Raw genomic sequence first — 12,473 nt, 5'->3', positions numbered from 1 at the left:
CAAAGAACCATGGGAATTATGGCCAACCCAGAACTCAGACAGATACACAGCCTATGTGTATCTAAAAACACAGGTAACCAGGTCTGACCGAAACCCCCGCCCGTTTACATTTCAATGGCCCAATTTCCCAGAACAATAGAACTCAATCAAGCAACCGGTACAGCCACAGACTGATTGGCGCCACTCCCTTACTCAGAAAGCACAACTACCAAGGTCAATGACCGCTAAAGACCCGCCCAGCCACCAAGACACCCGCCGCTTTATTGGCCGAAGTCGAAGAAAGTGATCAGAGCCCTGTCGCACTATTGGGTCCAAGTTTAAGGACCGCCCCAAAGAGCGCAAAATCCCAGGGCAATAAAAGAGAGCACAGCCAGGTGTTCTGTCTCTCTTGGATCCGGCCTGTGCCACCCAATTGCAGCAGGAACAGCCAGTTAATTTCAAAACCAACGATCGCTATCTGACGGATGAGCCCAGCAGAGACAGAGCCACTTTCTTCAAACAAGTCAAGTGAAATCCAGATAAAGACCTTTATCCATTTGCACAGTCCTGGTCGCCCTAAAGTTAAGTATAGGTTATTGTCGCTGATAGGTGCAGTTTAACTTGTAGTAGATATTGTGTTTGCATGTTGAGATGACTCGTGTGTGTAGTTTAACTCATAGTAGATATTGTGTTTGCATGTTGAGATAGCTCTTGTGTATGTAAATAAACCATCTTTTGAACTAACTAACTGGTTGTGTGGTCATGTGATCGATATGAGGGAAGGCTCGTGGTTCACCGAGATAAATGAATAGAGCAACAATACTGCCCGGGTACCAGGCGCAGACGTGCATGATGCGCATCAGGTGGTCATTCAGGTGGCGCACCAGCTGCACATTCAACGAGTGGAACCCCTTTCGGTTTGTGAAGAGCGCTCGTCATCTGCAGGTGCTTGTAGGCGACATGCATCCCGATTACCCCCCTGGACCCGGGGCATATCAGCGATGGTGGCAAACCACACTGCTCATGCATCTTGGTGGGCTCGGTCCACACCGAAATGAATGTATTGTGCTGACTGGGTACATAGGGCCTCCATGACGCCGCGGATCCACCAATGAACCGAGCTCTATCATTTTCTGAACTGGTCCTCACACGGCGCCTGGAAGGGCCCCGTGGCAAAAACATTCAGGAGACCGTCACCTTGATGGCCACCCCCCTACGGTGTCAGGTGCACCACAATCCAGCAGATATGTCGCACTGTCGCACTACTCAGCCAGAATCTTCAGCATCATGCCCAATCCAGCAGATACTCAAATGACAGGCGTTGCCGGTACACGCGAGACCTCACAGGGTGCCTCCTTCCCAGCACCACAGCCTCTTGTACACCCGGCTGCCTCCTGTTCCGCTGGAGCATGCTGCACTGCTGCAGCGCCCCCTTCCTCGAGCAGCTCCTCCTCATACAGTTGCAGTGCAACCCAAGGGCTGCGGCAACTAAGAGGAAGGCCATCATTGCCTGTTGCATTCCACTATCCATTGTCTGCAGGGGGTGAACGGCCAACATGTTAGCATGGCGCATACCCCCATGCCCAACCAGCCCTCACGGTGGTCCCGGTTGGCACTACAGACCTTGCAGTCCACATGTTCCTACCCCCCCCCTTCCCCTCAGTGCCCGGCACCATGGGGGCCCCTGGCCATGGCATCCATCCCTGCTGTTGGATAGTCAGCTAGTACTGTCTTTGTCAGCAATATACTCTGCAGCCCCATCGGCGCCCGCCATGTATGGTCTGTGGACAGTCCCCTTGGGTGTGCTTCATGCTGCCCCACCGGCAGGTGGCAGCCAGTTTGGGGGGGGGGGGGGGGGGGGGGTTTGGTTTGGCAGGGGGTTGGGTGTGGGGTTCAGACATTCATATATGCTCCCTGCAGGACCACGGTGGGTGATCAGTGGGGTGTACAGCAAGATGGCTGCCTTGCAGGTCACAACAATGGTGCCTGGACACCGTCCCAGTCCCGTGGGAGATCTCTCCGTCCCCACAACCGCAACCCTCCCTCCACATTAGCCATGGTGCTGGTTTCCTGATTTTTAAAAGCCACGAGAACCTCGCAGTCAAGAATTCCCCCCATTGGAGACGGAGCATCGCGGAGGCCCCACAGAATAACAGGCCAGGCCCGTTAATGATATGCAAATGCCGTTTATTGTACGTGCTGAGTGGAACGCATTGACACCACTATCGAGGCACTGGAGAATGTGAACCCAGCGCAATTTTGGCATCAAAATATTTCTCCGCCAAATCACCTTGCCCGATTTTGGCGTCGGCCAACTGAAAATCCCACCTATGGTTTGTGTAGTTTAGCGAGTGACGACTCATCGGTCATCACAATCTCACTATCTAACTGAAAAAGAATCATCCAGAAAAATGGCTATGCAGTTGCACGAGAAGCGGAATCCTCCATCTCTTTGCGGCACTAATTTCACTTTCCCAATAATTGGCACCTTCCCAATATTTATTTGGAGAAAATTTTCTGCATTATTGGATGTTGGGTAAGCAGTCTGATAAACCAGACAGTAAAGGGGTCAAAAGCAACGGCAGTGGTGAGGTATTGGTGGGTGTTGTTAGCATGTGGGACCTGGCATTGACTTCAGTCAGTGACAATACAATAGCACTCAATTGCAGAAATTGAAGACAGTTTCCCTCTGAATTCTAGCAACTTCTGTGGTGTGGATTTCAGTTTGAACTTGACATCACATGTCAAGTGGATCTCCAGGCATCCAGCAACATTCTTGTCACCAACCAGAGCAAGCAACCCATCACATTCATGTATTCCCATAGACGTGGTATGCGCACATGATTGAAAAGAACTTAAATATATGACAAACAAAATGTAAAATTTGTGAGGATGATTTTTCATGGATGAAAAAAAAAAAAAAAAGAGTAGAAACCCAGATACACCATTCAACTAGATCTAACTTCTAAAAGGGTTATTATACTCTGTATGCTTCACCCAATGTCTATGTATTCACATTGTGTATTATCATATGTCCTATGATTTTCATGTGTGGAATGATCTGCCTGGGCTGTACACAGAACAATACACTGTACCCCAGTAAACATGACAATAAATCTACATCTGTCCATCAAATCGATGATCACTTCAAATTTGAAATTGATTGCACATGAAGGGACTTCAATAGTGCACCCTATGGAGATACATAGAAATATTGCCAACAACTTTTGGATTTCCGTATCGCATAGGTCCAGACTCCAGAAGTTGCTGTTCGTTTGTTTCAGAAGAATAACGACAAATGTTAACAGATTACACTGCAAAATCCAGACAACCATGTTTTGCATGATGTCCTCAAGTAACAGCATTGAGATGGGAAATAAGAAAGAGCCAAGAATAGATCATATAGGAACTTTAGAGGCAACGTGAGAGAATACAACTCATTGCAGGTGGCGCTCTGGCTGCAGCAGGATAGACAGAACTATCGGCCAGTCCCACCCGGCTGCACAACGGAGTAAACACGCTAGAAGGAGGCGATATGTGCATAAACTGAAATAGCGAGTGGAAGATTCAAGCCAATTCATGATTCTCCAAGTAATGAACAGTATATTTGGCAGCCAGAATGTGATCGGAAACATTCACGTTTGTCCAACCAAAATGCAGTGTGATCCGAAATAAAACTCAGATTGGTGCTGGAAAAGTTCAGATCCGGCAGCATCTGTGGGGAGAGAAACTGAGTTAACGTTTCCAGTCCGATCTCAATCTGTTTCAGAGCGGAGTTTGTAATGTGACACGCCTGGGCTTCAAGTGGGTTATTTCCACATTGACGATAATATATTAACTAACGAACACAAAAGGCCTAAAATGCCGACCCCCTCCGCCAACCGGGGAGAACTTCCTTGATCAAATGCTGCACAGCAATTGAAACCATCCCTACCGTTAGCAAAGGAGGCCCACCGCAAATAGAAACTGACTACAGTCTCATCCAAACGATCAGCTTTACACAAAATATTCAGATGCCCTGCTGCACAAACTGTTTTTTTTAAATTGGCGGGACTGGGACAGACGCCCAGCAGTCATCGCGCAGGCTCCGCCTACCTGAGGCTGCTGGGAGCGCCTCCCACCCACGTGGTGTGTAGCCAGGACGCAATTGGCTGCCGCACTTCGAGGGGCGGAGCTGCGCCCCTGAGCACGCGACCGCCCCGCGTGGTCTGTTCTCCCTGCCTGTGACGTGCGCTCAGTCCTCACGGCCCCGCCTGCGCAGGCGTATCCGGCAGAGCCAGCTCCGTGGGCGGAGCAGGGAAGAGCACAACACCGTCCACCCAGCAGGGATAACACGCTCAACGTCAGCTCGCACATGTGTTTTTGTTTCTTTGTCAAATATATTTCTGACACCGCCGCAGGGCTACTGCAGCAGCAAGCATTGAAGGATTTTGCCTCTCGGATTCCTCCAGTCATTGAGCTTTTACAGCATGGAAAGAGGCTCTTCGGCCCATCGTGCCCAGGCAGGCCATCAATAAACAGGCCTTTTGGCCCGTCCTGTCTGCACCGACCCTCCGAAAGAGCAAAGCAAATTACTTGCAGATGCTGGAATCTGAAACAAAAACAGAAAATACTGAAAAATCTTAGTAGGTCTGACAGCATCTATGGAAGCCATGATGTGGAGATGCCGGCGTTGGACTGGGGTGGGCACCGGAAGAAGCCTGACAACACCAGGATGAAGTCCCAACAGGTTTGTCTCGAATCATTAGCTTTCAGAGCGTAGCTCCTTCATCAGGTGAGTCACCCTGATGAAGGAGCTGCACTCCGAAAGCTCGTGATTGCAAACAAACTTGTTAGACTTTAACCTGGTGTTGTAAGACTTCTTACAGCATCTGTGGAGAGAAGGGGGTAACGTTTCAAGTCTGGATTACTCTGTCAAAGCTAGAGAGCACTGGAAATAGGGTCAGATTTGTACTGTGCATCGGCCCAATGTAACTCCCTATCCCCGCAACCCCACCTAACCTGGGGAGGCACAATGGCATATGGTTAGCACTGCTGCCTCACAGCTGCAGGGTTCAATTCTGGCCTCGGATGACTATCTGAGTGGCGTTTGCACTTTCTCCCTGTGTCTGCCTGGGTTTGCTCCCATCGTCCAAAGATGTGAAGGTTAGGTGATTAGCCATGCTAAATTGCCCCTTAGTGTCCAAAAGGTTAGGTGGGGTTACGGGCATAGGGTGGAGGCGGGGGCCTAAGTTGGGTACTCTTTCCAAGAGCTGGTGCAGACTCGATGGGCCAAATGGCCTCCTGCACTGTAAATTTTATGATAACCTGCACATCTTTTTGGACACACGGGCAATCTAGCATGGCCAATCCGAAGCAGGTGCTCCCAGTGCACATTGTAGAGTTGTGAGGTTGTTGCTGTGGTGGAGAGAGGCAACTACGGCTCTCTCTCTGTTGTTGCTGCTCAGTTTGCTGCCTGTTTCAAGGGTTGGTTGCTCCTAAGCTGCCTGGAAGAACGAGGGAAGGAAGGAGAGAAGGAAAAGAAGAAGACGACTTCAACACTGAGGTGGGAACAGAGCCCTTTGGACTGCTTGTTTGCTGGGCCTCTCTCAGGCTGGGCTTGTTCCAGGACGGGGATCCAGTGAACAGTGTGTCTGCTGAGCTCCTCTCGGGCTGAAAACCTCATACACCAGTGGCTCCTTTTGGCAGGGAAGATATCAGATTTCATCGGTGTGGTTGTTCCAGGGTGGGAGCACGGACTGTGTTTTTGCTGAGCCCTACTCAGGCTGAAGACCGCGCAAACCAGCACCTACTTACATCGGTGTGGTTGTCCTAGGGTCGGAGCACGGACTGCGTTTTTGCTGGGCCCCCTTGCGGGCTGAAGATCTACTTGTGCTCATCTATCCTCCCACCCTCCAGCTTCACCAGAGTCTCCCACCTCAGGCACCAATCCATCCTTGGTGCCCTACCCTCCTGTGCCGCTATCCTCCTCCCACTGTCCCTTGCTCTCTCTTCCCTTCCTTCCCTCGTCCTTCGCATACCTTCCTAGGGGAAGAGTACATTGTTCTATTTCACTCTTCCCCTAAACTTCCCTGTCGATTTTCCAATTTATACTGACACGACAAAGCCCACATTGGGGTGGGTGTGGCACTTGTCCTTATGGTCACTCTACCTTCTCCAGTGATGGGGCAGTCCAGAGGCACTCCATGTGAAGGTGGTGGCTCTTTAGCCTCCACCACTCTCGCAGCCCCGCCACGCTTCCGATTACTAACCCAGAAACTGGGGGTTAAGTACTATGCTCACCCTACCGTCACCATAGAGGTGTGCGTTCGCGCAATGGCTGGGGTCATCGGTAGTGGTGGCGGTGAACTTTACTGTTGACATGGAGGTGACCATAGCCTCAACATCAACGGCAGCAGGGATGCACTCCGCAGGTTCCAGAGCTTCTCAGCCTTCCTGGACGGGAAGTATGAGGCATTCTTCCTGCAAGAAACCCACACAGCTCCAGGAGACAAAGACACGTGACTCCTGGTGAGAGGGGAGAGGTTTAAGGTGAGAAGGGAGAGATAAAGAAAGGGTCCAGAGGGGCAATTGTTTCACACAGAGGGTGGTGAGTGTCTGGAACAAGCTGCCAGTGGCAGTAGTAGAGGCGGGTACAATTTTTTATTTTAAAAAGAAGGGGCAGAATGGTGGCGCAGTGGGTTAGCGTTGCTGCCTCACGGCGCCGAGGTCCCGGGTTCGATCCCAGCTCTGGGTCACTATCCGTGTGGAGTTTGTACATTCTCCCCGTGTTTGATTGGGTTTCGCCCCCACAACCCAAAGTTGTGCAGGCTAGGTGGATTGGCCGTGCTAAATTGCCCCTTAATTGGAAAAAAATGATTTGGGTACTCTAAATTTTTTTTTTTTTTAAAGCATTTAGACAGTTATATGCGTAAGATGGGTATAGAGGGATATGGGCCAAATGCGGGCAATTAGAACTAGCTTAGTGGTTAAAAACAGGGCGACGTGGACAAGTTGGGCCTAAGGGACTGTTTCCATTCTGTGAACTTCTATGACTCTATGACTGGAGTGGCGAGGGGACTTTACATGAGTCACCTCATGTTTAGGCGGGAGTGCTAGCTTGTTGGCCCCACATTTTCAGCTGGAGATCTTGGGGGTCAAGGAGCCAGTGCCAGGCCATTTGATGCACCTGACGTTCCGCGGGGGGGCGAGGTACTTCACTTACCAACAGCAGGCGACTTTCTTCGAGCAAGTCCACACATCTTAGCACCATCGCCGCGGGCGAGTGCATCCACCTGGGGGGGGGATTTTAATTGCACCCTCAGGACAATCCACAACAACATCCTGATGCATGATCAATCACTTGAAATCCAGACTTGAAATGTTACCACCTTCTCTCCACAGATGCTGTAAGAAGTCTTACAACACTGAAGCGAGATTGTAGTCCAATTGAAGGCTTTAATGAACAAGTAGTTACCCCAGCAGCTCCGGTACAGAATGACTGCTGTGGGTGAAACACAGACTGTTATGCTCCGCCTGCTGGGCAGAACCAGCAGGCAGGTTCTACCACTCATACTACAGTATAAGGTACATCCCACCTAGGTACCGCGATACCCCTAATATAGCCTACCACACATCCATCTGGTCCGAAACCTGGTCCAACATTCCAGAGGGCTGGTCTGTCGGGCGTCTTCCTGTCCTTTGATCAGGAGAAGGTGTTCGACAGAATGGGTCACAAATATTTATTCGGGACTCTGCAAGCATTCAGGTTCGGGATGCATTTCGTCGCCCGGATCCGACTTCTATACACTGCCATAGAGTGTCTCATTTAGGTTAACAGGTCCCCTACGGCGACCCTTTGCTTTGGGGGAGGTGTGCGTCAGGGCTGCCCCTTGGCTGGCCAAGTCTATTCTATTTGTGTGGAGCCTTTCCTGCGCCTCATGCGGAGGAGGTTGTCGGGACTGGTTCTGCATTTGGTTGGCCCTCTCAGCCTACGTAGATGACGTGCTCCTCATGTTCATCGAGCCTGCTGACCTGCGGAGGTAGCGAAAGTGCCGGGCTGAGTACTGCGCCACGTCCTCTGCCAGGATCTACTGGGCCAAGTGTTCCAGACTCCTGGTCAGTACGTGGCAGATGAACCCCCTTGCAGAGGAGCTGAAGCCTTTCACCTGGAGCACGGCCAGCCTTCTCTACTTGGGAGCAATACCTTTACATTGAGCCTCCTACACGATGGTGTGCCCTAGCGATGCATTTCTTTTGCCAGGAGCACGGCCTGAATTATGACGTGCAAAATCCTAGATCATAGATCTGCAAGGTTTTTGTTACCCTCTGCAGGCGCTGCCCGTCTTTTACCAGGACCTGCTCAAAGTCTGGAGCATGGTCGCCTTCGCCGCAGCTCGCCCCCGTCAGGAGTGGTGGTTGTCGTCGGGGAGTCGCTGCTCAGGAATGCGCACCTCCACAATGCTATTTCAAGTGGCTGGCAGAGAAGCGAGCTATAGCTGTTCGGGTGACCAGGATCGGGAACGTGATGGGTGGCGGAGGAGTGGGCTGGATGTCACACCACGAGTTAGCACATCCGAGATCTCAAAACGATCGTGCTCGGACCCAATGCCATTGGAGGTCCCTCTATGGAGGAGTCCTTCCCCCTCAATCTTAGGGACCAGGGGTAGAAGGCGTTGCATACAGCATTGCCGTACTGTCACAGGTTCACGGACTCCTAAGAAGCCTGCCAATTTTACGGCCTTGTGGAATCAGTGGATCGTGCCTATGTTACGTGTTGTAGGCTGTGCTCCCTTTTTACTTTTCTGACAAATCTTTTGTTGACGTTTTGGAGCATTTTAGCCCCATGCTGCTGATCTACGTGCACCCGGTGCAGGGAGGGGCAGGGAAGGTGGAGGACCTTGTGAAGCCGCTCCTGGGCCTGGCGAAATGCGCCATTTATAGGTCCATGCAGCGGGTGACCGAGGGGATCGACTGACCAGACTGCATGTTTTCCGCGGCTACCATTGCGGCCGGGTGTCCCTAGTAAGGGAGGATGCGGTGTCCATGGTCACCATCGAGGCCTTCCGTGCCCGGTGGGCACTGCAGGAGTTGTGGTGCTTTAATGACCCCTTTAATTGCACTCTAATTTGATGTTTTTAAGTTTCCGTTGATCTTTGTTACATTCGGGCAGAGACCCTAACAAGAGTGGCCCTTTTTTCTCCATTTGTTTCCTTTCTTCTATTTGTTTGCTTGACCTCAAAAGAGTAGCCAAGCCTCCTAAACCTGCATATTTTTGGACTGTGGGAGGAAACCCGAGTACCCGGAGAAAACCCACACAGACACAAGGAGAACATGCAAACTCCGCACAATCACCCAAAGCTAGAATCAAACCCAGGTCCACTGTGAGGCAGCAGTGCTAACTACTACGCTGCCGTGCTGCCCAATTAGGGTCCAGACTGATTTTTTTTTTCGTTACTGCTTCTCCCTTTTTGGTAAACAAAACCTGAAGTGCAATGCAACAGGACAATTTATGCAGCAGGAAAACAAAAATTTGAATCTTTTAGGCTGGCGCTGTAATTTTAAGTTGCCTGCCACAGTCCTGCGGTGTAAGTAAAAGTTCTAAAATTAGGTATAAGCAACACTTAAAGGAAAGGATACATTTTTTGCATGGTAATATGAATAAAATTGCAACGAGAAGAAAATGGGTGCTTTTTAAAATTGTAACACTGTAATTTTTTTTAGATTGTTTTCTCAATAGGAGTCTTCTTATTTCACTGTTGCCAAAAGTGTGCCAAAAATAACTGAAGTTGTTTACTGATCTTTGGACAGAATCCTGCATTGCTTCTATAATTATTTCTGAATGTGCTAAGATTGGGAATTTTTAAACTTTGACATGAACATATTTATGGAAAGCAGAATAAGATTACTAAAAAATTACTAAAATATATCTGGTCAATATTACTATATGGATGCAAAAGTTGGAATATAAGCAAGACAATGGAAGATAAAGGCAACAGAAATGTCATTTCTGCAAAGTATGATGAGGATTGGTTGGACAACACACACTCCAAGAGATAACTCCAATTATTTGAGCATATACTTAAGAGAGAAACTTGAACATCTGGTCGAGACTGGTAAAATTGAGGACCGTGCAGCAACAGGAAAACAAAAGATAAAATGAACCCACAGTTTAAGAAGAACAGCTATAAGATTTGAGAACAACAGCAAGAAGTTGGCAGCTACTAAGGACTAAAAGTTGGAGAACCATGATTGCCATGTTGTAACACATGGCACTATAAGAAGAGGAAACTATAAAGAATGTCTTCAAGTTATTATTTGACCTATTAGTCTTTCAGATTTTAAAAACTGCAGGAAAATAGACCTTCGTGATGATTTATAAAGCCACTTGATTGTAAGATATGCTGACTGCCTCACTCATTACAATGCAGCTGCTGTAGGACACATTTGTCCATCTTCCCCTTTGTAAACCACTTAGGAATATCAGGTCAGGTGTCTTTCATACATCGGTGCAGACTCGATGGACCGAAGGGCCTCTTCTCTGTATTTTCTGTGAACATTGGATTAATTTAAGTCTCATTTCCAGCCAGTTGATCTAGGTGCTTTTTTATATAGACAATCGCAGGTGTGAATGTCAGACTATAGTCTACGCATTAACTACCTGCACTGAACATTCCCCTATAAATCAGTTTTTAATTACACTCTTCAAAGATGTCACTAAGCATCGAAAGGGAACCCAAGTTGTAAACTGATAGGCCAATGAGCATGTGACAAATAAGATTAGCATTTTTATAATTGGAAATGCTAATAGAGCATTATTTCAAATAAGGAGTCTCACAATCACAGAATTGTTACAGCCCAGAAGGAAGCCAATTTGGCCCATTGAGTCTGCACTGATTCTCCAAATGTGCATTCTACCTTAGTGCCACTCCCCTGCCTTTTCCCCGTACCCTTGCATATATTTCTATTCAAATAATCATCAAATAGGGTGGCACGTGGCACAGTGATTAGCTCTGGGACTGCAGTGCTGAGGAGCCTGGTTCGAATACCCACCCTGGGTCACTGTCCGGGTGGAGTTTGCAGATTCTCCCCGTGTCTGCATGGGTTTCACCCCACAACCCAAAGATGTGCAGGTTAGGTGGATTGGCCATGCTATATTGCCCCTTGGAAAAAAAAAATAATTAGGTACTCTAAATTTAAAAAAATAATAATCATCTAATGCCCTTTTGAATGCCTCAATTGAACCTGTACCCACTACACTTCCAAGCATTGCATTCCAGACCCGAACCACTCATTGTGTGGAAAAGCTTTTTCTCACATCAAATTTGCTTCTTTTGTAAATCATCTTAAATCTGTGCCATCTCGTTTTTGATCCTTTTATGAGGAGAAACAATTTCTCCCCACCTGCTCTGTCCAGCCTCAAGTCTCACCGATAATAATAATCTTTATTAGTGTCACAAGTAGGCTTACATTAACACTGCAATGAAGTTACTGTGAAAATCCCCTATTCACCACACTCTGGCGTCTGAAATCGGACTACATTTGAACAGAATGGTCCTGCAATGATTATTCTAAACCCTCAAATACGCTATTGTTATCCCATGCCAACTCGTCAAATATTCTACTAACTGGTCTCCACATCTGTATTGCATTTGACATATGCTGCATTAATGCTCTGTTCACCCATCAAGACCCATCCTCACTAATATCATTCAAATCTATAAATTTCCCCAAGACTTCGCCCCATTCTACCCCTGCACTCCCTTTGACTTCAGACTGCCTGTGTCACTGTCCCGCCACTATTACTGGCCCAACCTCCAGCCCCATTTCAACCCAGGGTATGGAACTCTCCCTAAACTTCGCCAACCTTATCTCCTTAAAAAGCGTTCTCCAAAATCTGTCAATTGAAGCAATTGTCCTTATCCTGGAATAAAAGCAAAGACAGGCTGGTCAGATGGGCAGAACAGTGGCAAACGGATTTAACCATGAAAAGTGTGATGTGATGCATTTTGGGAGGACAAACAAGACAAGGGAATACACAATGAATGGCAGGATGCTAGGAGGTACAGAAAACCAGAAGGATCTTGGGGTGCATGTCCAGAGATCCCTGAAGGCCGCCGCACAGGTAGATAAGATGGTTAAGAAGACATACAGGATACTTGCCTTTATTAGCCAAGGCACAGAATATAAAGTCCAAAGTCCCGAAAGACATGCTGTTAGGTAATTTGGACATTCTGAATTCTCCCTCTGTGTACCCGAACAGGCGCTCAGAATGTGGCGATGAGGGGCTTTTCACAGTAACTTCATTGCAGTGTTAATGTAAGCGTACTTGTGACAATAAAGATTATTATTAAAAAAGGGAGATTATGATGAAGCTGTTTTAAACACTCATTGGGCCACAGCTAGAGTACTCTGTGCAGCTTTGATCACCACACCACAAGAAGGGTGTCTTGAAAGGGTGCAGAGGAGATTCACCAGGATATTGCCTGGGCTGGAGTGGATTTGAGGAAAATCTT

At 48.3% G+C, this 12,473-nt stretch overlaps 1 protein-coding gene across 1 annotated transcript in view; it reads right to left on the bottom strand.

Annotated features, from left to right (window-relative positions):
* The window catches only part of kntc1 (kinetochore associated 1), a 263,597-nt gene extending 259,535 nt beyond the window's left edge, over positions 1-4,062 (bottom strand). The window contains exon 1 of the mRNA XM_072495542.1: positions 3,914-4,062. The gene's annotated coding sequence lies outside the window, so the exon portion shown is untranslated. The remainder of the gene's footprint in view (positions 1-3,913) is intronic.
* Between the last annotated feature and the right edge of the window lie 8,411 nt (positions 4,063-12,473).

Source organism: Scyliorhinus torazame, chromosome 1 (genome assembly GCF_047496885.1).
Source record: "Scyliorhinus torazame isolate Kashiwa2021f chromosome 1, sScyTor2.1, whole genome shotgun sequence".
Classification (NCBI taxonomy): Eukaryota; Metazoa; Chordata; class Chondrichthyes; order Carcharhiniformes; family Scyliorhinidae; genus Scyliorhinus; species Scyliorhinus torazame.
This window is presented reverse-complemented; position numbering and strand designations above follow the sequence as displayed.